The 22612-nt window shown below is 45.4% G+C and overlaps 1 protein-coding gene and 1 long non-coding RNA gene across 7 annotated transcripts in view; one reads left to right on the top strand and one right to left on the bottom strand.

The window, feature by feature from the left end:
- INSR (insulin receptor) overlaps positions 1 to 22612 on the top strand; it is a 142183-nt gene that overhangs the window by 61771 nt on the left and 57800 nt on the right. The window lies entirely within an intron of this gene.
- On the bottom strand, positions 11401 to 15007 carry LOC133061988 (uncharacterized). The gene is made up of 3 exons (XR_009694073.1): positions 14898 to 15007; positions 14458 to 14527; positions 11401 to 11947 (listed from the first exon to the last, which is right to left on the bottom strand). It is a non-coding gene; the product is annotated as an uncharacterized LOC133061988 (long non-coding RNA).

Here is a 22612-nt window from a genome sequence, read left to right as displayed (position 1 = left end):
TTAATATTTATTTATTTTTGGCTGCATCAGGTCTTAGTTATGGCACGTGAGATCTTTGATGCAGTGTGCAGGCTTCTCTCTAGATGCAGATCTCGGGCTCCACAGTGCGTGGGCTCTGTAGTTTGTGCCACACGTGCATGCTAAGTAACTTCAGTCATGTCTGACTCTTTGAGACCCTATTGACTGTAGCCCATCATACTCCTCTGTCCATGGGCTACTCCAGGCAAGAACACTGGAGTGGGTTGCCATGCCTTCCTCCAGGGGATCTTCCCAATTCAGGGATCAAACCTGCATCTCTTAAGTCTCTTGCATTGGCAGGTGGGTTCTTTACCACTAGCACTTACCTGGGAAGCCCATAGTTTCTGACAGGCAGGCTTAATTGCCCTGAGGCATGTAGGATCTTAGTTCTTCAACCTGGGATTGAATGCATACCCTTTGCATTGGAAGGTGGATTCTTAACCACTGGGCCACCAGAGAAATCCCCATTCAACCTATTTTTTAAAGAGTATCATATATACAACGGTTAAGACCATTTTAAAGAGATTTACAAGGAAAAGTAAATGTCCATGTCCACTCTCTCCCCAGAGGCAACCACCAGTCTGAGTTTCTTGTTCACCCCAGAAAGGAATTGGATGTGTACACATGTTTGAATGTCACACACACCTGCCTGCCCGTCTTTGACACAAAGACACTTTCTCTGTTGCTCTGTGCCTCGGCTTTCTCCCTTAATAACATTTCCTGGAAGTCATCTGAATCTTTTTCTTATGTGCCCACAGTCATTGGTAACATGCTTATCAAACTCACAATCATTTCCAGATCTTTGTTATTATCAATGGTGAAGCTGCTGAGTGTCCTCAGCCTTGAAAGGCACAGGATTTTAAAAAAATTTTAAATTGAAATGCAGTTGATTTACCATATTGTGTCCAACTCTGCTTTATAGCACAGTGACTCAGTTATGCACATATATTCCTTTTTTAAAAAGGTATTCTTTTCCATGATGGTTTATCACAGGATATTGAATATAGTTCCCTGTGCTGTACAATAGGGCCTTGTTGTTTATCCATATCAGTTTTTGTCTGCTTATCCCAAACTTCCAGACCTTCCCTCCCCTACTCCCCTCCCCCATGGCAACCACAAGGCTGTTATCTATGTCTGAGTCTGTTTCTGTTTTGTAGGTAGGTTTATTTGTGCCATAGTTTAGATTCCACATATACATGATATCATATGGTATCTGTCTTTCTCTGTCTGACTTACTTCACTTAGTATGATCATCTCGAGGTCCATACATGTTGTTGCAAATGGCATTATTTCATCCCTTTTCGTGGCTGAGTAATATTCCATCGCATATATGTACTACACCTTCTTTATCCATTTCTCTGTTGGTGGACATTTAGGTTGTTTTCGTGACCTGGCTATTGTAAAGAGTGTTGCAGTGAACATTCGTGTGCGTGTATCTTTTTGAATTACAGTTTTGTCCAGGTACACGTGAGCAGTGTAGGGTTTTGTTTGGGACTGCTCCCAGCATCCCGAGCCCTTGCTCTTGGACTGGAGGAGTGCAAGGGAAGTTGTATTCAAAGCAGAGGGTTAGGACTTTCTGTATCTTAACCTGGAGTTATTCATTTTTATCCTCAAATCCACATGGCTCTTTCATGGCATCAAATATACTTCTGCAGAGTCAACATTTTCATGCATTTAAGAGTGGAAGCCAGAGACGCCAAATGAACGCCCGGCCTCTGCACACATCTCAGGTGAGGTGTGTTGCACATTCATTGCTCTCTGCACAGTGTGCTTGAATTAAGCCTTAACTATGAAGGCGATGCCAGGCTGGTGCTGAGACCACACGGATCTCGGGTGGGCCATGCATCTGAGCTCCAGGTGGATCACATTCCCATCCACGCTCTCTCCTGGTCTGAGCTGCTTCCAAGATTGTACAGTCAGCCTTGCTCTAAGGCTCCATGTGAAGACTTGAATTCACTCTTAACACAATTTAAGGGACCGAATTGAGCACACTGAAGATTTTTTTAAATTTTATTTTTATTTATTTATTTTGGTTGTGTGGGTCTTCACTGGTGTGTGTGATCTGCTCTCTAGTTGCGGTGCACAGGCTTCTCATTGCAGTGGTTTTGCTTGTTGTGGAGCACAGGCTCTAGGGCACGTGGGCTTCAGTAGTTGTGGTTCCTAGGCTCTAGAGCACAGGTTCATAGTTGTGGTCCACAGGCTTAGCTGCTCTTCAGCATGTGGGATCTTCCTGGATCAAGGATTGAACCTGTGACTCCTGCATTGGCAGGCGGACTCAACCACTGGACCATCAGGGAAGTCCACATTGCAGGTTTTGAGTTTGCTTCTGTGCCATCTTGTCTCCGAGAAACACTAGAGGAGCTGGACTCTGAAAACTGCATCCAGCTGACACAAAACTCAAGCACGCACCTCAGACATCCACCAGCTCCCTCGTTGCCCTTCTTGGGTTATGAGCCACCACTGATCGCATCTGAGGTTCTGACTTGGCATCCAATTTCAGGCAACCCTACATCTTTCACCATCACTCATTGGCCGCCTGATGCAAAGAGCTGACTCACTGGAAAAGACCCTGATAATGGGAAAGATTGAAGGCAGGAGGAGAAAGGGGTGACAGAGGATGAGATTGTTGGATGGCATCACTGACTCAGTAGACATGAGTTTGAGCAAGCGCTGGGAGATGGTGAAGGACAGGGAAGCCTGGTGTGCTGCAGTCCATGGGGTCACAAAGAGTTGGACGCAACTTAGCAACTGAACAACGCAGGCTACAAACCTCCAACACCCACTTCTGCACAAGTAAACTTCGGGCCCTTTCAAGGTTAAGCGTCTTATATCTTGCTGTGGTTGTGTATTTCTTTGCTTTTCTAAAAAAAGATATATTGATTTATTTTTGGCTCTGCTGGGTCTTCAGTGCAGTGTGAAGATCGTGGGGTCTAGGGCATGTGCAGGCTTCAGTAGTTGTAGTTCATGGGCTCTACAGAGAGGACTCAGTAATTGTGGTACATGGACTTGCTTGTTCCCTGGCATGTGGGATCTTCCCAGACCAGGGATCAGACTCATCCCTTGCATTGGCAGATGGATTCTTAATCACTAGACCAGCAGGGAAGCCTGGTTGTGTATTTCTTAACATGTGTAAAACTGTTACTCTCTTTTTTTTTTTTAAAAAAATTAGATTCCTGTTTTCTTATGTGTCATTGATGATGTCCTTGCCCGCTCTGGTCCTAACCTCGTTTTTCCCATAAGTGTGGTGAGTTTTAGGAACGCTTGTGTCACTCTGGCACAGAAGGAGCTACCCTTCGCTTCTCAGATACTAGTGACAACAAGTCATGATGTGGCATCACCCGATGGCCCAGCCCATGGCCGAGGAGAGCTCAGTTTTGTCACCTCCAGGTCTGTGACTGGCTCCCATGTTTCCTGTGGGCTGGCAGAACACTTAGCCCACATGAGGACATCGTTAGCAGCAGCAGCTACTGTTTGTGCAGTGCGTCATCTGTGCAGGGCTTTGGGGTCTGGCAGTGAATTCAGAAATGCAAAGTACCTGCTCTCCTACAGCCCACACTCCCATGGATCTGGTGGTAGTAAACACATCCACAGAGAGATGGACATGGTATTATAATTTCAGGTGGCAGTACGTCCTGGAAGGAATTATGTTGGGGTGACAAGATGGGGTGAGCTGAGAGGCGTATCCTTTAGAATATAGAGGTTGGGGAACGGAACCTCTTTATTCTTTAGAATAAAGAAGTCTGAGACTAAGCTTTGAGCTTTAGACCAGTAGGAGGAAGGGGAAGCTGTCATGGGAGTCCTGGGGAGCAGAGTGAATTCTAGATGCTCAGAACAGCATGTGCAAAGGCCCTGAGGTTGCCTGGGGATTTTGAGGGAATATAATTTCTTTTTTCTGTCTGTGCTGGGCAGCTTGTAGGATCTTACTTCTCTGACCAGGGATTGAACTTGGACCCTTGGTGGTGAAAGTGCAGAGTTCCAACCATTAGACCAACCAGGGAATTCCCTGGAACAGGTTTTTTTTTTTTTTTCCCCTTTATTTATTTATTTATTTTTTTCAGTGGGTTTTGTCATACATTGATATGAATCAGCCATAGAGTTACCCGTATTCCCCATCCCGATCCCCCCTCCCACCTCTCTCTCCACCCGATTCCTCTGTGTCTTCCCAGTGCACCAGACCCGAGCACTTGTCTCATGCATCCCACCTGGGCTGGTGATCTGTTTCACCATAGATAATATACACGCTGTTCTTTTTTTTTTTTTTTTTTTTTAAATTTATTTACTTTTTAATTGAAGGATAATTGCTTTACAGCATTTTGTTGTTTTCTGTCAAATATCAACATGAATCAGCCATAGGTGTACATATGTCCCCTCTCTCTTGAACCTCCCTCCCATCTCCCTCCCCATCCCACCCCTCTAGGTTGACACAGAGCCACTGTTTGAGTTCTCTGAGTTCACACCTTCTTGATATGTGTGTGGTGTCAGTGTTCAGTTCTGTGATTGATTTTTGAATATTAAACCAGCCTTGCATTCTGGACTAAATGCAACTGAATTGTGACATATAATTTTTATATATAAACTGATTTGACAGTTTTTTTATTGTTTCTTTGTAAACTGTTTCAAAGTGACTTGCCTTATATTTTGTATTCATATAACATCAAGTTCAGGTTTGGGTATCAAGGTCATGGTGGCCATTTAAAGTGAGTTGGGAAGTGTATCTTCTTTTATGTTCCCTGAAAGATTTTGGGTAGTGCTGGTGTTTTGTTGTTGTTGTTTGATTTTGTTTTTGCATAACTGTTTGGAAGAATTCAATTGGGAATCCACTGGGATCTGAAGTTATTTGATAAGAGGAAAGAGGATTTTAAATTGTAGATTCAATTTCTTTAGTAAATACTGGACCATTTGGATTTTTGTTTCTTCTAGTGTCAGATTTGCTAAGTTCTGTTTCAGTAACTTGTTCGTTTCATATAAATTGTTATTGGGTTGTTCATAATATCCATTATTATATTTTACAAGTGGTATCCACCTTTTCATTCCTGATACTGTAATTTGTGTGCCTTCCCTCTCTCTCACCTTTTATCAGTCTAGCTAAGGCTTTATATATTTAATCTCCCCACTCAAAAGTCATCATTTAGGCTTGGTTGATTTTTCTCTGTTGCACATTTGTTTTCTATTTTATTTTTTACCTGCCCTACATTCGTTTTCTTCCTTTACCTTTATTTGAGGTTTAATTTGTTGGTCTTTTCAAAGTGTCTGTGTGCTCAGTTGCTCAGTTGCATCTGACTCTTTGTGGCCCATGAACTATAGCCCGCCAGGCTCCCCTGTCCATGGGATTTTCCAGGCAGGAATATTGAAGTGGGTTGCCATTTCCTTCTCCACACGCTGTTCTTTCGAAACATCCCACCCTCAGCTTCTCCCACAGAGTTCAAAAGTCTGTTCTGTACTTCTGTGTCTCTTTTTCTGTTTTGCATATAGGGTTATCGTTACCATCTTTCTAAATTCCATATATATGTGTTAGTATGCTGTAATGTTCTTTATCTTTCTGGCTTACTTCACTCTGTATAGTGGGCTCCAGTTTCATCCATCTCATTAGGACTGGTTCAAATGAATTCTTTTTAATGGCTGAGTAATATTCCATGGTGTATATGTACCACAGCTTCCTTATCCATTCATCTGCTGATGGGCATCTAGGTTGCTTCCATGTCCTGGCTATTATAAACAGTGCTGCGATGAACATTGGGGTGCATGTGTCTCTTTCAGATCTGGTTTCCTCAGTGTATATGCCCAGAAGTGGGATTGCTGGGTCATATGGCAGTTCTATTTCCAGTTTTTTAAGAAATCTCCACACTGTTTTCCATAGCGGCTGTACTAGTTTGCATTCCCACCAACAGTGTAAGAGGGTTCCCTTTTCTCCACACCCTCTCCAGCATTTATTGCTTGTAGACTTTTGGATAGCAGCCATCCTGACTGGCGTGTAATGGTACCTCATTGTGGTTTTGATTTGCATTTCTCTGATAATGAGTGATGTTGAGCATCTTTTCATGTGTTTGTTAGCCATCTGTATGTCTTCTTTGGAGAAATGTCTGTTTAGTTCTTTGGCCCATTTTTTGATTGGGTCATTTATTTTTCTGGAATTGAGCTTCAAGAGTTGCTTGTATATTTTTGAGATTAATCCTTTGTCTGTTTCTTCATTTGCTATTATTTTCTCCCAATCTGAGGGCTGTCTTTTCACCTTACTTATAGTTTCCTTTGTTGTGCAAAAGCTTTTAAGTTTCATTAGGTCCCATTTGTTTAGTTTTGCTTTTATTTCCAATATTCTGGGAGGTGGGTCATAGAGGATCTTGCTGTGGTTTATGTCGGAGAGTGTTTTGCCTATGTTCTCCTCTAGGAGTTTTATAGTTTCTGGTCTTACATTTAGATCTTTAATCCATTTTGAGTTTATTTTTGTGTATGGTGTTAGAAAGTGTTCTAGTTTCATTCTTTTACAAGTGGTTGACCAGCTTTCCCAGCACCACTTGTTAAAGAGGTTGTCTTTTTTCCATTGTATATCCTTGCCTCCTTTGTCAAAGATAAGGTGTCCATAGGTTCGTGGATTTATCTCTGGGCTTTCTATTCTGTCCTGGAACAGGTTTTTATTGCTTGTTTTTTCTGTGCCATGACTGAGGCACAGAATGGACCTCATAGCAACTCTATAAAGTGAGTGCCTAGGGATCTTCCATTTTATCAGTTCTAAAGGGGAAACCAAAGCTTGGAGAGGCTAAGACAGTTACCCAAGAGCTTGGAGCCTGGGAGCCACAGAACCTACCTTGGATCTTACTCGATGGCCTAGTTTCTAACCACTGGCATGCCCAGCCCTAAATATTGATAGAATCCCAAGTGGGATATAAAGACCATTTGTCTCCCATCCCTCTGTTAGACCACCCTCCCTCAGCTTGGCAGCTGCCTCCTCTGCCTTGCTCTGGGAGGGGTGGCTGTCTCTGGCACCAGTGGGCCAGCATTTATCTTGCCTCCCACCCACCACCATTTCCATGGCTCTGACCCTTAGTTTTTCATACATTTGAGACTTGTCTTCCAAAGCTGGTCAAGGGTAAGACGTTTGTGAATATGCATATGTGTGTGTGTGTGTGTGTGTGTGTCCCCCTAATTTGAATACAAAGTTTCTATTTGGATATCGGCTGTTTAATTTTCCAAGGTCGGCTCCCCGCCCCCCCAAAATGAAAAAATGCACTACATTTTATCTTTGCATCCTGTGGAACTCTGTGAATAATGGGCAACTGGGGATGAGGATTGCCAAGGAAACAGATAGGAAGGAAATTCAGGCTGTGTTGGGGGGATGTCTATTTGAGCACAAAGGTGCACTTTTGATCTTGAGATTTCAAAGTGGGAAAGTCAAGGTGAGGTGGGAGCAGGGGTGAGGAGTAAACCCAAGAAGGTCAAGTGCACAGTTCTTCCTGGCAGCTACACTAGCTTCACATGGCCAGGATCAGCAATGTCTCAGAGGTGGGGTGTGTTGTCTTTACCTTAGATCAGTCCCAAGAAGCAAAAGTTTGCGAGCCAAACACGGTGGTGGTTTTCTAGGGTGTGTAAGGGCAGGAAGAGGGTGGAGGCAGGTCTTCATCATAAATCCCTTTCCACGTTCAAGGCCCAACTCCTTGCAACGCTCTTTTCCTTAGCAGAGGGTGAGGACCCATAACTGGTAGACCTGTGCTTTAGTTCAGCTTTGATCCTCTGCATGAGAATTTCTTTCTTTGCAAGCTCCAGGCCCCCCATCCAGCTTTCTTTTGGTGTCTGTGTGTGTACGTGAAGTGACTAAGCTATACTTCTTGTGTTGGGTCAGATTCGTCTTAGTTTGAGCCCGAAGTTGCTCGTGGCCCAAATTCTCAACCTTTCCCGGCGTTCCATAATCACAGGCCTTGGGGAGGAATGCATCCCATTGCCCTCCAATTATGGTTTCCTTAGGAGGCTATTAAATCTTGATTTCTGAGAGGAAAATTGGGCATCCCGTGTTTTCCCTTTCAAGCCCTAGTGTTCTGCTACTGTGGGTAAGCCTTTTTAGAAACTTCCAAGTGGTTTCAGAGGCCATCGAGATATCACTGGGAAGTGCAGTTATTTTACGATGGAGCTGGGCTTTAGAAAGAGCATAGGGAGTGTTTTCTCTATTATTATTATTTTTATTGGAGTATAGTTGCTTTACAATGCCGTATAGCACAGTGAATCAGCTACACATTTCCATATATCCCCTCTTTTCTTGGATCTCCTTCCCATGTAGGTCACCCAGAGCACTGAGCAGAGTTCCCTGGGCTATACAATAGGCCCTCATTAGTGATCTGCTTTATGCCTAGTATCTGCAACTCCAATACGCTGGCCACCTGATATGAAGAGCTGACTCATTAGAAAAGACCCTGATGCTGGGAAAGATTGAAGGCAAAAGAAGAAAGGGTTAGCAGAGGATGAGATGCTTAAATAGCATCACAACTCAGTGAACCTGAATTTGAGCAAACTCCGGCAGATAGCAGAGGAGACAGAGGAGCCTGGCGTGCTTCAGTCCATGGCGTCACAAAGAGTCAGATAGGAGTTAGGGATTGAATAATAACAACATAGTATCAATAATGTATGTATGTCGGTCCCAATTTTCCAATTCATCCCACTCTCCCCTTCCCAACTTGACACTCATATGTTTGTTCTCTATGTCTGTGTCTCTATTTCTGCTTCACAAATAGATTCTCTGTACCATTTTTCCGGATTCCACATATATGTGTTAATATACGGTATTTGTTTTTCTTCTAATGACTTACTTCATTCTGTATGACAGTCTCTAGGTCCATCCATGTCTCTGCAAATGGCACAATTTCTTTTCTTTTCTTTTTTTGTGGCTGAGTAATATTTTATTTCGAGCCCTGGACAATTATTTTAGTCTATTTCCTTTGGAGGAAGAGGTCAGTGTGGGGTTGATGGGAATGTGCAGAAATTGTGGGTTTGGATCTGTATGGACATGTAAAGGTGTTCAGCTGAGACCTTTCTGAGTTCAGCTATGGGGCTCCAGGAGGGCAGGGACAGCCCATTCCTTGCTACCTCCCATGCCTGACCTGGGGCTGCCTGGCGAAGAGCAGGTATGTATGCATTTGCACTTGTTGAATTGGATGGAGCACGGTGACAAGCTGTATTTGCAGGGTCAACCATCAGTCAAGATCAACAGTGATACTAAGTCCCAATCTGTCCCTCCCCCCATACCTGGCAGATTTGAGGAGCAACATGCAAACATGATGATGAACACAGTTTCCCCAAGAACACCTCAAGGGGGAGGAGACAAATGTTCTGGGGGCTTTAAATTTGATCACTTTGGGAACTTCCCTAGTGGTCTAGTGACTAAGACTCTGGGCTCTCAATATAGGGGGCCTGGGTTCGAGCCCACACACGATATAAGAGTTTCAGGGCCAAAACTAAAGACCCCTTGTGACACAACTAACACCCAGTCACATAAATAAATAAACAATAAAAAATGTGGTTACTTAATCCATCCAAGCTGAGCGCCGAAGAATTGATGCTTTTGAACTGTGGTGTTGGAGAAGACTCTTGAGAGTCCCTGGGACTGCAAGGAGATCCAACCAGTCCACCCTAAAGGAGATCAGTCCTGGGTGTTCATTGGAAGGACTGATGTTGAAGCTGAAACTCCAATACTTTGGCCACCTGATGCAGAGAGCTGACTCACTGGAAAAGACCCTGATGCTGGGAAAGACTGAGGGCAGGAGGAGAAGGGGATGACAGAGGATGAGATGGTTGGATGGCATCATTGACTCGATGGACATGGGTTTGGGTGGACTCTGGGAGTTGGTGATGGACAGGGAGTCCTGGCGTGCTGCGGTTCATGGGGTTGCAAAGAGTCGGACATGACTGAGCAACTGAACTGAACTGAATCCCTCCAATGCCCCTCCCCCTTCCCATGTCTGAGATTGTTACAGCTATTTTACAAAGGAGACTGAGTGACCACATACCTGAAATTGTTGCTGAATTGTGGCTAGTGCTGATGACACCTTTGAATACCCTCCAAGGGACCAGTTGCTGGGCCAAGCACACTTCATGTATTATCCTGTCTGATGCTCAAGAGAGCCCAAGGTCCTATGACTGTCCTGTGTATGCATGGTGGGACCAAAGCACAGAAAATGGAGTCACGTGACCAGGAAGTGGCTGCTTCCGCTCCAAACCCAGGTCTGCCTGACTCCATGCTTCGTTGTGCTCCACATGCAGGGTGATGTGAAGCTGTCGATCCCAGCTCTGATGGAAGAGCCTTGAGAGACCAGATTGAGACAATCTGAGCACATCACACCTTCCCCATCCCAGGCCTGGAGGTTGAGGGACCAGGGTGCTTGGTGGACGGTCCATCTGTCTATCAGCTTGATCACTCGACAAAGATGGAGAAGGGAGAACTGGAAAGACTAAGGCAAGGCAGAAGGCTCAGCCAGAAGGCATTTGGCTCTCTGGCTGTTCAGTGCAAGAAAGAAAACACTTTAGTTTTTGCAGAATAATCTGAGGAAATTAACAGGTTAGGCGTGTTCCAGCACCGCCCCCCCTCCCCCCATGAACTTGCTTGGAATATCAGCACAATTTGTTACAAAATGTTCTTGATTTGTAACTAGACGTTCTTGTGCTGGTGCACTGATTTCTGTCTGTCTCCCCAGGAGGCGGTGGAACTGTGTGTGTTCTATTCACAGTCTGGTGTTCAGAGCTCCGGATGCTGCCTGCCTCTCTGTAGGAGCTCAAAGCTGAGATCCAGGGACCTAGAAGGAAGATGGTGATAGGATTGGCAACACGGTGGGTGTTGCTCCCTAGTCAACTTTTTAATTAAGAAACTAAGAATTGGTAGTCAGAGAGCCTGTCTGTAAAGGTCAAAGGGTTTTCTAGGACATCTCCAGGGTGCGGAAAACAATCTACCTGTGAGTAAATACTGGCTGGAGAGCGAGGGTGTGGCTACTGTTGATCCTGGTGGGGAAAGAAAATTCCTCCATGGTCCTGTGTGCATGTAAAAGAGACTTCTTATCAATGAGCTTTCTCCCCAAAAGGGGACTTCGTTTGAGAGCGGAAATGCTACTCATCTTTCTTAGAATGGTCTTAGACGATACCTTGCATCCAGTCATATGGACAAGCATTTTGCTGTTGTTGTTCAGTCGCTCAGTCGTGTCTGACTCTTTGTGACCCCATGGACTGCAGCATGCCAGGCTTCCCTGTCCATCACCATCTCCCGGAGTTTGCTCAAACTCCCGTCCACCGAGTCAGACAAGCATTTACACAGCTTTAATTTCCTTCATGCGTTTCTCCCAAGTGTGTGCCAGGGCTTGGCAGCATAAACAGAAGCAGAGTCAGGAAGTTCCAGGTGTACAAAGTGTTTACTGAGGTAGACGGAGGGCTGCAAAGTGGATCCAAAGAGCCAGTAAAGTCTGAGGGTCCAATGGCAAAGGGACAAACACATTCTTTTCATAAGTCAAAATAAACATGGGCTGGAAATGGGTGCCCCCCAATCCGCATTGGAGAACTCCATCTTTTTGTAATAGAAGGGCCGTGCCTGAAGTTTATGCATGGGGGGCGGGGGAGGGGGCGCCCAGGAATACCTGCTGGGCTCCTGGAATGGACACGCCACATGGAGCTTCTCGTTTCTTCTAGATGGAAAAAGAAAGCAGCCAGGCTGGCTTCAAGAACCAACTCAATAAGGAAATGAGTCGAGTGTGGTGTCTCTTTGGTCACGATGGAATTTCAAATAGGTGTTTTTTCATTCTGACGAATGATTCCATTTCACGGTGTCTCCACAGAAAGGCAGGACGTTCTCCTGTTTACTCTCGTCCTTCAGGAGTTGAGGATATTTTATCTGTTCCCTGTCACTCTGCTTAGACTCTGCCAGCCCGTGGGTGTAGCAGCTCCCGGGAAACTGGCTTCTGGTGACCTGTACATTATTCAAGACCACCGTGTTCTTGTTACTGGGAAGCCATCAGTCATATGAATGGACCTTTTTATAGTTGAGACTGTCCCCAGGGAAACCCTCCTTGCAATTCAGACCTTCCATGGTGACAGATTTCAGACTCTGACATTTCTCATTCCCACTCTGTTGTTCCCATGGATGCTATGGTTCTCTCTCTCACCTCTCCCCACTAGAAAATGGTTATACAAGATCCCAATGCTGGGAAAGATTAAGGGCAAGAGGAGAAGGGGGCGACAGAGGATGAGATGGCTGGATGGCATCATGGACTCAATGGACAAGACTCAATGGACAGGCAAACTTGGGGAGACAGTGAAGGACAGGGAAGCCTGGCATGCTGCAGTCCATGGGGTTGAAAAGAGTCAGACATGACTTAACGACTGAACGACAGCAACAATTAGCGCAACATTGTAAATTAACTCTACTTTGATTTTTAAAAAAAAGAAAAATGGTTATACCTAATCCAAAAAATGACACAGAAAATGTAAACATGTGGGCAAATATCAACGAGAAAAATATGCATGGAATTCAAGGCAGCAGACATTATCAAGGAAAGGAGAGAGGTTTTGCATTAAGTGAAGGGACAATCTTTAAATGAAGGTCAGGTATGCATAGAACCAACTTCAGAGAACAAATTGCAGGAAATAGGAGAATTAAGAAACCTCAGGGGAGATACAAACAGAGCCTTGATCATGTAGATAAACCTCAATTAAGCAACAAGGAGTTTGAATAATATGGTTAATAAGATCATGGTAACAGATATGGGCTGGACTTTGTATTCTGCAAACAATACACATTTTAAAGTGCTCTTGGAATATTTAGCAAAACCAATCATCTGTTAAATCTCAAGGGGAAAAAAACCCCAATACTTTCCAAAAAGCAGACATTGAACTGTCTAATCTCTGGCTGTAAGTAAACATAACTGGAAATTAATTTTTAAAAGCTTAACCAAACAAACATTCAAGACAAGCTCCTACCACGTGATAATTAAAAACAATACACAACTCTTCTAACTTTGGTCAAAGGCAGAACTCAGCACTGCAAGGATAGATGTTTTAGAAGACAGAGGAGATGTGAATACAGACTTAAATGATTAAATAGAGAAATCAGAGAAACGAGACAATGAATAATGAAACAAATCTACACAGGAAGAAGGAAATAATAAATTAGTGGGGACTCAGTGATTAGGAAACAAACAGAACTGACAATTTCAAAACTGGATCTTTTAGAGCTGCACTGTGCAATAGGGTAGCCATTAGCCACAGCAAAATTAATTCACGGTCACATCAGTTGGTTTCCAGCACTTGGTGGCTACACATGACTAGCAATAGTAGTGTCAGTTGCTTAGTTGTGTCTGACTCTTTGCGACTCCATGGACTGTAGCTGGCCAGGCTCCTCCATCCATGGAACTCTCTAGGCAAGAATACTGGAGTGGACTGCCATTCCCTTCTCCAGGGGATCTCCCTGACCCAGGAATCGAACCTGTGGCTCCTGCATTGTAGGCGGATTCTTTACTGTCTCAGCCACCAGGGAAGCCCCTGCTGCTGATGCTGCTAAGTCACTTCAGTCGTGTCCGACTCTGTGTGACCCCACAGACAGCAGCCCACCGGGCTCCGCCATCCCTGGGATTCTCCAGGCAAGAGGGAAGCCCCTAGTGACTACCAAATTCCACAGTACAAATACAGATCTTTTCTGTCAGTGAAGACTGTTTAATTGGGCAGTGCTATCTTAGCAGGAAGACTATAGTGTAACTAAGGGAAAAATATGTGGGAGGAATAAATATATATTAATAAAATAAAGACAGAACATGGAAATGTAACAAAACCCACGAAAAGATTATAAAGCCAACTCTGGTAATAAATAACTTGCAGAATATTATTAAAATAACCATTTACTCGTTTAAGTGCTTATCTTATTTAGATTAAGTTTTTAGTTTAGTTGATAGTTTGTGTCTGACTCTTTTGTGACCCCATAGGATTTCCCAGGCAAGAATACTGGACTGGGTTGCCATTTCCTTCTCCAGGGGAATCTTCCCAATGCAGGGATTGAACTTGTGTCTCCTGCATGGCAGACGAATTCTTTACCTCTGAGCCACCAGGAATTTAAGTTAGTCATTTTCTTTCACAAGAAATTAAAGTTCTGAATTTGCCCCTAAGAACAGCTATGCTTGAATCTCATAAGTTGTGCTCTTTTGTTGTTAATTTCTAAATAGCCTGTAAAAGTTACATTGACTCAAGAAGCAGTAAGCTAAAACTCAGTAACTTTTAAAAAGTCATTGCTACAGTTAATTGCCTAAAATGTGTATGGATTTCATATATACATGAGGGGAATTTTCCAAAATATCCATAACAAACAAGGCACTTTAACAAGAGTAGTTTTAAGGAGCAGGTTGGGGCGGGGGGGGGGGAGTTGAGATGCGGGTTAGCAACGGGAGACACAGTCAATCATGTACAGAAGCCCTGACATCCTGGACTCACCGCAGATCCAGATGGTCCATGTCTGAGTACCTAGCTTCTTTTCTTAGTTCTTCTTGTGAGTCTTCTGCACCTGCCCAAAGTGGAGACTTGGGAGTTATCCATGTTGATAGGCCTGATAACCCCACCTCCCCTGATGGCTTCAGAAGTCAGCCTCTTTCTCCCTGTTCTCTCTTGTCTTCTTTATCCAGCTACCAGAGAGCCAAAATATTGACCCTGAATGTGGATCTGAAAGTGAAAGTCACTCAACCCCACAGACTATAGCCCTCCAGGCTCCTCTGTCCATGGAATTCTCTAGGCAAGAATACTGGAGTGGGTAGCCATTCCCTTCTCCAGGGGATCTTCCCGACCCAAGGATCGAACCCAGGTCTCCTGCATTGGCAGGCAGATTCTTCTTTACCATCTGAGCCACCAGGGAAGCCCGAATGTGCATCTGGTGGTACCTTTTTCTGGCTGAAGCCCGGGAGGGCTTCTTAGGCTCCTCCCGCGATGCAAAGTCCAAGCCCCTCGGCTCCCTAACCGTCCTGTCTGGCCCGATGTCCCACACCTTTTCCTCTGTACTTTGCCCTTCATCAGCTCTGAACTCTTTATACTTAAAGGCAGCCCTGATGATTCACACATTTGCACGTACTGTCCCTCTCCTGCTGGGTAAAGCCAGTCACCTGATTCCCTCTTTTTTTTTTTTTTCTCCCTGTGAGTTTTTCTGTGCACCTACTGTGTGTGCATGGTACTGGGATGCAGTAATAAACCTCCCCTTCTCAGGACTTCCCCGGTGTCTCAGAAGCTAAAGAGCCTGCCTGCAGTGCAGGAGATCCAGGTTCGATCCCTGGGTCGGGAAGATCCCCTGGAGAAGGGAATGGCAACCCACTCCAGTATCCTTGCCTGGGGAATCCCACGGACAGAGGAGGCTGGTGGGCTACAGTCCATAGAGTCCCAAAGAGTTGGACACAACTGACTATATAACACTTTCACTTTTCACTTTCTTGTGGCTTGCCTGTCTCTTTTGTGTATCCTAGGAAAGAAGCGATAATGTCTCCATCCCTTTCTGCAACCCAGTGCCATGAAGGGCCCACATCCAGGTGGGCCAGAGTAAGAAACACCATGAATTAAACCCGCAGTGTATCCATGCTGCCGCACCCGGTCCCAGTCTCCCTGGGAGACCTGGGTTCCAACGGGTCCTGCTGCTTGCTAGCTGAACTGGCATTTATGTGCTTCAGTGTCTCCATCTATAATGGTGGTGGTTGTTCGAATAATAGTGTTAGTAAGAGCTTATTAACTGATATAGGTTGAATGGAATATACATCTTAAAGTGTATTCACGTGGAATGGGGTGGGGGTGGGGGGACGTTAGAGAATGCCCATTCACCGCTTAGGTCTACAGGAATCGCAAGCAAAGGTGTGCTGCGTGCTTAGCTGCTCAGTCATGTCTGACCCTTTGCGACCCAATGGGCTGTAGCCTGCCAGCCTTCCATTCCTCTGTCCATGGAATTCTCCAGGCAAGAATACTCCAGTGGGTTGCCATGCCCTTCCTCCAGGGGATCTTCCCAGCCCTTGGATTGAACCCAGGTCTCCCGCGTTGCAGGATTCTGAGCCACCGAGGAAGCCCAAGCAAGCATAGGTGGACATCTTCAAATGTGGGGGCGAGAGGGAACATTGGTTGGAGGACACTCCGAAAACAAACCTTGTAAGTTTTCTTAAGAATGTAATTTATGAGCATGGTGTTTGGTATTCTGGGCGCGTGGAGGGTAGGGTCCGAGAAGAGTGCGGACTCTCCTTGCCACACCCCCTAGCCCCCAATTTGGCAGATTTTACTCTTGGACCCTGGAGAGCCGATGCCCCTCTCTGGGCCCCTCCCAAGTGAGGCCTGGGGCCAGGGCTCCCCTCGGCCCCGGGCGCTGCCTGCCACGCGGTGACCCGATCTCCTCCCGGGCACACGCCCAGTTCCGCGCGCGGCCCAAGCCACCCGGCGGCCGCTTGAGGCGGTCCGCACACTCGGTTTCTCCTTTTCTTTAATTTCTTCCAAACTTCCATCCTCTGCGGGCCTGCCCTGGAAGGTTTGCACCCTCGAAAGGGTCCCCTTCCTGGGGCCCCCGGCGCGGACCGCCCGGCGGCGGTCACAGCCAGAGCGCCAGTCGGGCTAGCCGAGCCCCGCGCGCCCGGGGGGCGGGGCCAGGGCCCCAGCAGCACGCCCGCCCATTGGCTGAGCGCTAGGGCGGCGCTGAGGCTGCCGCCACCGCCCGGCCCGGATTCCACGGAGCGGAGCTAACCTCGGGCTTTGTGCTGTTCTGCTACGGCCAGCTTGCGGGGGGCGGGGCTTCTCCCACCGTGGGTCCACCCCTCATGAACACACACATACACACACAGAGCTGTTTGGAACCAACCAATCTTGAGGCTGCCGTAGCGGGGAGCCCCCCCCCACCCCCCCAACCTCGCCCGCCCCTTGAGGCTCCGCCTTCCTCTGCAGGCGCCGTATTTCTGCGACAAGCTCCGCCACTCGATTCCAAACGCATCTGGGAAGATATTCGCGCGGGCGGGGGCGGCATTGTCGGAGGAGGAAAGTGGAGCGGGTTAGTGGGTGGGGGGCTGCTTTGCTTCAAGAACGCTAGCTCCTGCGGTCGCGGCTTCTCAAGAAACGCAGACCTGAAAGGGCGTCTGGACAGTTGACCACCTAGCTGTCAAAAGTCACTCAGTCCCCCTATCCCACCGTTAAATCAACTGGATTCCAAGGGAGGAATTTACCGAGAAGGTGCTGCCCGCGCCCGGGGGCTTCGGAGACTCGAACCTCCGCTGTCAGAGTCTGGGGAGGACGCGAGGGAGAAAGTCATAGGATGGACTTGAAGGAGTTTATAAAATTCACACTTTCAGGGAGGGCCACGGGGCCCTGTGGTTAATGTGTCCGCCGGTCTATGACGCCACTCTTCCCTTTGGAAATTTCTGGAAAGCAGTAATTTTTGGAATAATAAATCGAGTTTTTTTTTTTTTTTTTTTTTTTTAACTACAGGCTTTGGGAAGGAGGGCAATGTAGCAAAATGCTATTAACATATGATGTGATATGGAAAAATTTAATAGTGGGTTTTTTTTTTAAGTTTTGTTTTTACCATATGAGAAAAACCAAGTCGATTTGAACTTAAAAAGGCAAAGAAACCAAAAGTGGCTGTATTTTTATAAGTATGTCATTTACCTCTCGGTTTTTGTCCCACTATTTCAGCTTTTAACCTTACTTGGATATAAATCGGTAACTTTTAATTTGATGTAGTTTACAAGTTGACAGAAAAGTCTCAAGAATTGTACCAACTTCACTAGTTTTACTTCTTTGATTTTATTATCTGTCTCGTGGATTTATATATATATATAAATAAATTATATATATATATATATATATATATAAACAGAGAGAGATTACCCCTCCCTGAATCAACCGAGAGTCAGAGGCAGGCAGGTGCAGTGTTCCTTTGCCTTTAATTCCTTGGGGATTATATTCTAAGAACAAGAAAACGCTCTTACACAACCGTGGTACAATGTTTAAAATCAGGACATTAACGCTGATGCAATATTTGAATCCACAATCTATTAAATAAATTGCATCCCTTGTCCCAGTGTTGCCTGTCCTCAATAATATTACTTCCTGTTCCTAGTCCAGATTCCAATCTTGGAAAACACTTGGTAGTCAGTTACTTTGATTGTTGATTTTGTACTAAGGCAAAAAAAAAAAAAAAAAAAAAGATCCTAAGAGAAAACTTTGTAAAGCTCTCTCAGATGTCTGTCAGCTATTCTGACAGTCACTAGCGGAATATTTGGGAGTAGAATGATACAATGGATCAAAACCCTTTCTTAATCATCTAGCAGAGTTTTTTTTAATGTACTTTTATTTTTAAATTTTTATTGAAGTATTGTTAATTTACAGTGTTGTGTTAGTTTCAAGTGTCCAGCAAAGTGATTCAATTATACTAAAAAATGTATTTTTAAATAGTTGGCAATTTCAGAAGGGTGTACCCATACATAGGAAAAATGAAAAATCAACTTGTGCTTATATGTGAGTATGCCGCTACCCACCCTCTACTTCATCCACATTTCCTTTTCCACAAGAAGTCATGGGGCTCATTTCCTGTGTCCCTTCCAGGGGGACATATGTCACATTCATCCTTTTCTTTCCCCCTCATTTGAAAATGTAATTTACATGCAGCAGAATTCATGTGTTTCAGTGTGATGTTCTGTGGGATCCTTGTTCCCTGACGAGGGATCAAACCCGTGCCCCCTGCATTGGAAGTCTTGGAGTCTTAATCACTAGACCTCCAGGGAAGTCTCATTTTGACTGGTTATTGGGCTTCCCTGGTGGCTCAGATGGTAAAGAGTCTGCCTGCACTGCAGGAGACCCGAATTCGATCCCTGGGTCAGGAAGATCCCCTAGAGAAGGGAATGGCAACCTACTCTAGTATTCCGTGGACAGAGAAGCCTGGTGGGCTACAGTCCAGGGAGTGGCAGAGAGTCGGACACAACTGAGCGACTAAGACTTTTTTCTTTATGGTCATGTAACCACCACTACAGTCAATATATGGGACGGTCTGGTCACTCCCCCACTCCAAATTTCTCTCTGTTGCTTGCAGTCAGCCTTCCCCAGTTCCAGCCCCTGGTTACCACTGATGTGTTCATTGCCCCTATAGTTTTGCTTTTTCCAGGATGTCACATAAAGGGAATCATAGAATGTATACCTTTGGAGACTAGCATTTTACACTCAAAATGATGCAGTTGAAATTCATCTCCGTGTCGTGGGAATCAGCAGTTAAATTTTAAACAATATATTTTTTTGGAGGAAAGTTGCTTTACAATGCTGTGTTAGTGTCTGCTCTACAACAAAGTGAATCGGCTATATGAACGCGTGTGTGTGTGTGCGCGTGTGTGCTCAGTCATGTGCTTTGCGACTCTGTGGACTGTAGCCTGCCAGGCTCCTCCATCCATGGAATTCTCCAGGCTAGAGTACTGAAGTGGGTTTCCTACTCTAGGGACCTTCCTGACCCAGGGATTGAAATTGTGTTTCTTCCATCTCCTGAATTGACAGGTGAGTTCTTTACCACTAGTGCCGCCTGGGAAGCCCCATGTATACATATATTCCCCCTTCTTTTTATATTTCCTTCCTGTTGAGGTCACCACAGAGCGCTGAGTAGAGTTCCCTGTAGTATACAGTAGGTACTCATTAGTTACCTATTTTATACTTAATTGTGTTTATATGTCAATCCCAAAGAAAAAAAAACAAATGTTAGATATTAACGCATGTATGTGGAATCTAGAAAAATGGTACAGATGAACATATTTGCAAAGCAGAAACAGAAAACAAATGTATGGACACCAGGGGGAAAAGGGGTGGTGATGGTGGGAGATTGGGATTTGATTCTTCTTTGACTGCTCTCTAGAGTTCATTGTATGGAGATACAATGTTTATCCGTTCCCCAGTTGTGAGGGATATTTAGTTTGGTTTCCAGCTTTCAGTGATGACGGATGTAGCCACCGTAGACATTCCCGTGCGGGTCTTTCTGTGAACCTAAATGTTCTGCTTTGTTCTTCACTTCACCTGGGTAAACCCCTAGGTTCTGTGGTAAGGATCAGAAGTATATGTTTCACTTTATAAGAAATGACCAAACTGTTTCCTAAACTAGCTGTCCATTTCAGAGTCCCACAATGTATGTCTCTTTCTTTTTTCCACTAACAAGCTATATTCTTTAGATGCTTTTTTCCCCTTGATGCTATCTTGGAAGTGATTCCAACATTAAAATACATCAAGCTGACTCCATTTTCACTGCTGTGTACTATTCCATCTCTTTGATCCACATTAATTTGTCTACACAGTCTCCTGTCTTGGACCTTTATGTTGCTTACAGGCTTTTGCTGTTGTAAAGCCCAATGGCTGATGTCCTGTGAGGCACAGAATATCCTTGTCTGGATGTCTAGGTGCACATATGTCTGCAGGATAATTACTAGCAGTAGATATACTGGGGTCAAATTGCACCTGCCTCCTTTGCTTCATACCACCCCTTTCTCTCTCTTTCTCCCTTTTTCTGTTTTTGGCTTCTCTGGGTCTTGGTTGTGTCATGGGGGCTTTTCTCCCATTGTGGGCTGTAGTTGTGGTGTGAGGGCTTTGAGCACACAGTTGAGGCACATGGGCTTAGTTGGCCCCATGGCATGTGGGATCTTAGATCCCCGGCCAGGGTTTGAACCAGCAACCCCCACATTGGAAGGCAGATTCTTAACCACTGGACCACCAGGGCAGTCCCCCATATCACCTGTCTTAACCCAACTGAGATTTCTGTAGATTTCTCTCTGGAGAAAGAGTCATTTGGTCAGGAGCCTTCCACTTTACTTCAGGAAGTTCAACCGGAGGAGGCCCTCTTGCGGTTTGTTTAGAATTCACTTTTCAACCTTCTCAGTGGGGTGGAGTGAAAAAGCCACTTGAGTTGAAAGTTTCAGGAAGGTAGTGGCTGTTTCTGCTCTAGTGAAGTTGGAGGCCAGGAGCTTTTGGAAATTTTAGGGGGAGTTGGGAGGATATTGGGGCCAGCAGCCCGAGGCAGCTAGGGTGGGAGGGTGGGGGACGGGAGATGGGTAAACAAGGAACCTGTGTGTTTGGAAGGGGGAGTTCTGGGTGGATTTTCCATTACACACGAGTCATGAACCTGTCCTGGGAAGGTCCACAGTTCCTGGGCTTCTTGGCATTTTCTTGAAAAGACTGCCATCCTCTCTGGAAGGAGCAGCCTGGAGGGGAGGGCATGACATTTTGAGCCAGGGATGCTGTGTATTGCGGACTCATTTGGTATCTATGAACAGGGGCCGGGCAAGGGGCACAAGGAGCCGACAGTCAGACCCCTCCTCCATTCCCATCTTGCCAAATGCCTGGTTTTCATAATTCAACCTGGGTCGGGGGGTGGGGGTGGGGGGAATCACCAGTGGCACTTCCGTTAAATAAGATAAAGTACTTGTACTTGGAAACAGAATGGAAGACACCCAGAGCTGGCTTATTGTTATCAGAATATAGTCTTCAAAAGTTAAAAAACACAACTCTTATGCAAAAAAACAAATCCCCCAACCAACCAGTCAAACAAACGAAAACGAACACCAGGCAGCACTTTTAACCCTTTAGCAAGGGCACTAGCCGGGATGGTAAAGCCAAAGCATTTGTCATCACTAAACCAGGATCACAAAGGTAGATATAAGGACGTTAATGTCCTAGGGGCAATAAACCTGTCCTCATTGCAGATTATTTCTTCTCTGGGATAAGAATGATTTACAGTATATCCATCTCTAAGGTAACGTCTGGCTTTGGAGTTGAGGCCCTAACAGAAATAGTAAATCAGTCACAGGTAAGTTTCACGGGGGAAGGGGTTGGCAAATGATCCAGCCCGTTGCCTGCTTGTGTAAATAAAGTTTTATTGGACACAATGTATTTGTACCCATAGGTCTCCTCTGAGACTGACTTCACACAGAGTGCACTTGTTGTGGCTGGAACATATGGCCCAAACATTTGCTTTGTGACCTTCTGTGGGAAAATCTTGCCAGCTCTTTTGCTGGAGAAGGAAATTGTTCTCAGGTGGACCCCGTAGGCAGGGCTCCAGAAGAAGACTGAATGGCTCTGTGGGCAGCCTCTGGCCTTGTGTGTGAGCTTCGGGTCATTTTTTCTGAGCATTGTCTAGGCAGGAAGGTTTATGTGTCTGGGAAGTTTTTGGTAGGTCTTTGCCGACAGCTCTTTTGAACCGAAGTGCTGGCCCTCAGAGGCAGCCCCAGCCCAGGAGACAGACTCCTTCCTGCTCACGCGTGTGCTTTTCTAGAGGGTGGAGTCTTCATGGATCCTAGATAATTGTCTGCCTTCTGTATTGCTTCCTGCCATTGAGTTCCTTTGGTTCCTGTGGACAGATTATTAATAATGATGAGAATACTATTGCCCACAATAACTGCTATCAAATCTACACTTGCCTATCAAATAATCCAGTGCCTTGCCACATCCCTTCTTTTAGGTGTGAGAGTTAAGAGGTTGTTATCATCCCCATTTACAGACAAGAAAACTGAGGCTGTCATGGGTTCTTTACAAAAACCTTTGTAGCATGCCTGTGGGTGGAGAACTGTATGCGGGTCACTCCTGACTGGGTGGACCCTGTGGATGCCTGTTTCATTGTTTA

The sequence above is a fragment of the Dama dama genome, chromosome 9 (genome assembly GCF_033118175.1).
Source record: "Dama dama isolate Ldn47 chromosome 9, ASM3311817v1, whole genome shotgun sequence".
NCBI classification, from domain to species: Eukaryota; Metazoa; Chordata; class Mammalia; order Artiodactyla; family Cervidae; genus Dama; species Dama dama.
This window is presented reverse-complemented; position numbering and strand designations above follow the sequence as displayed.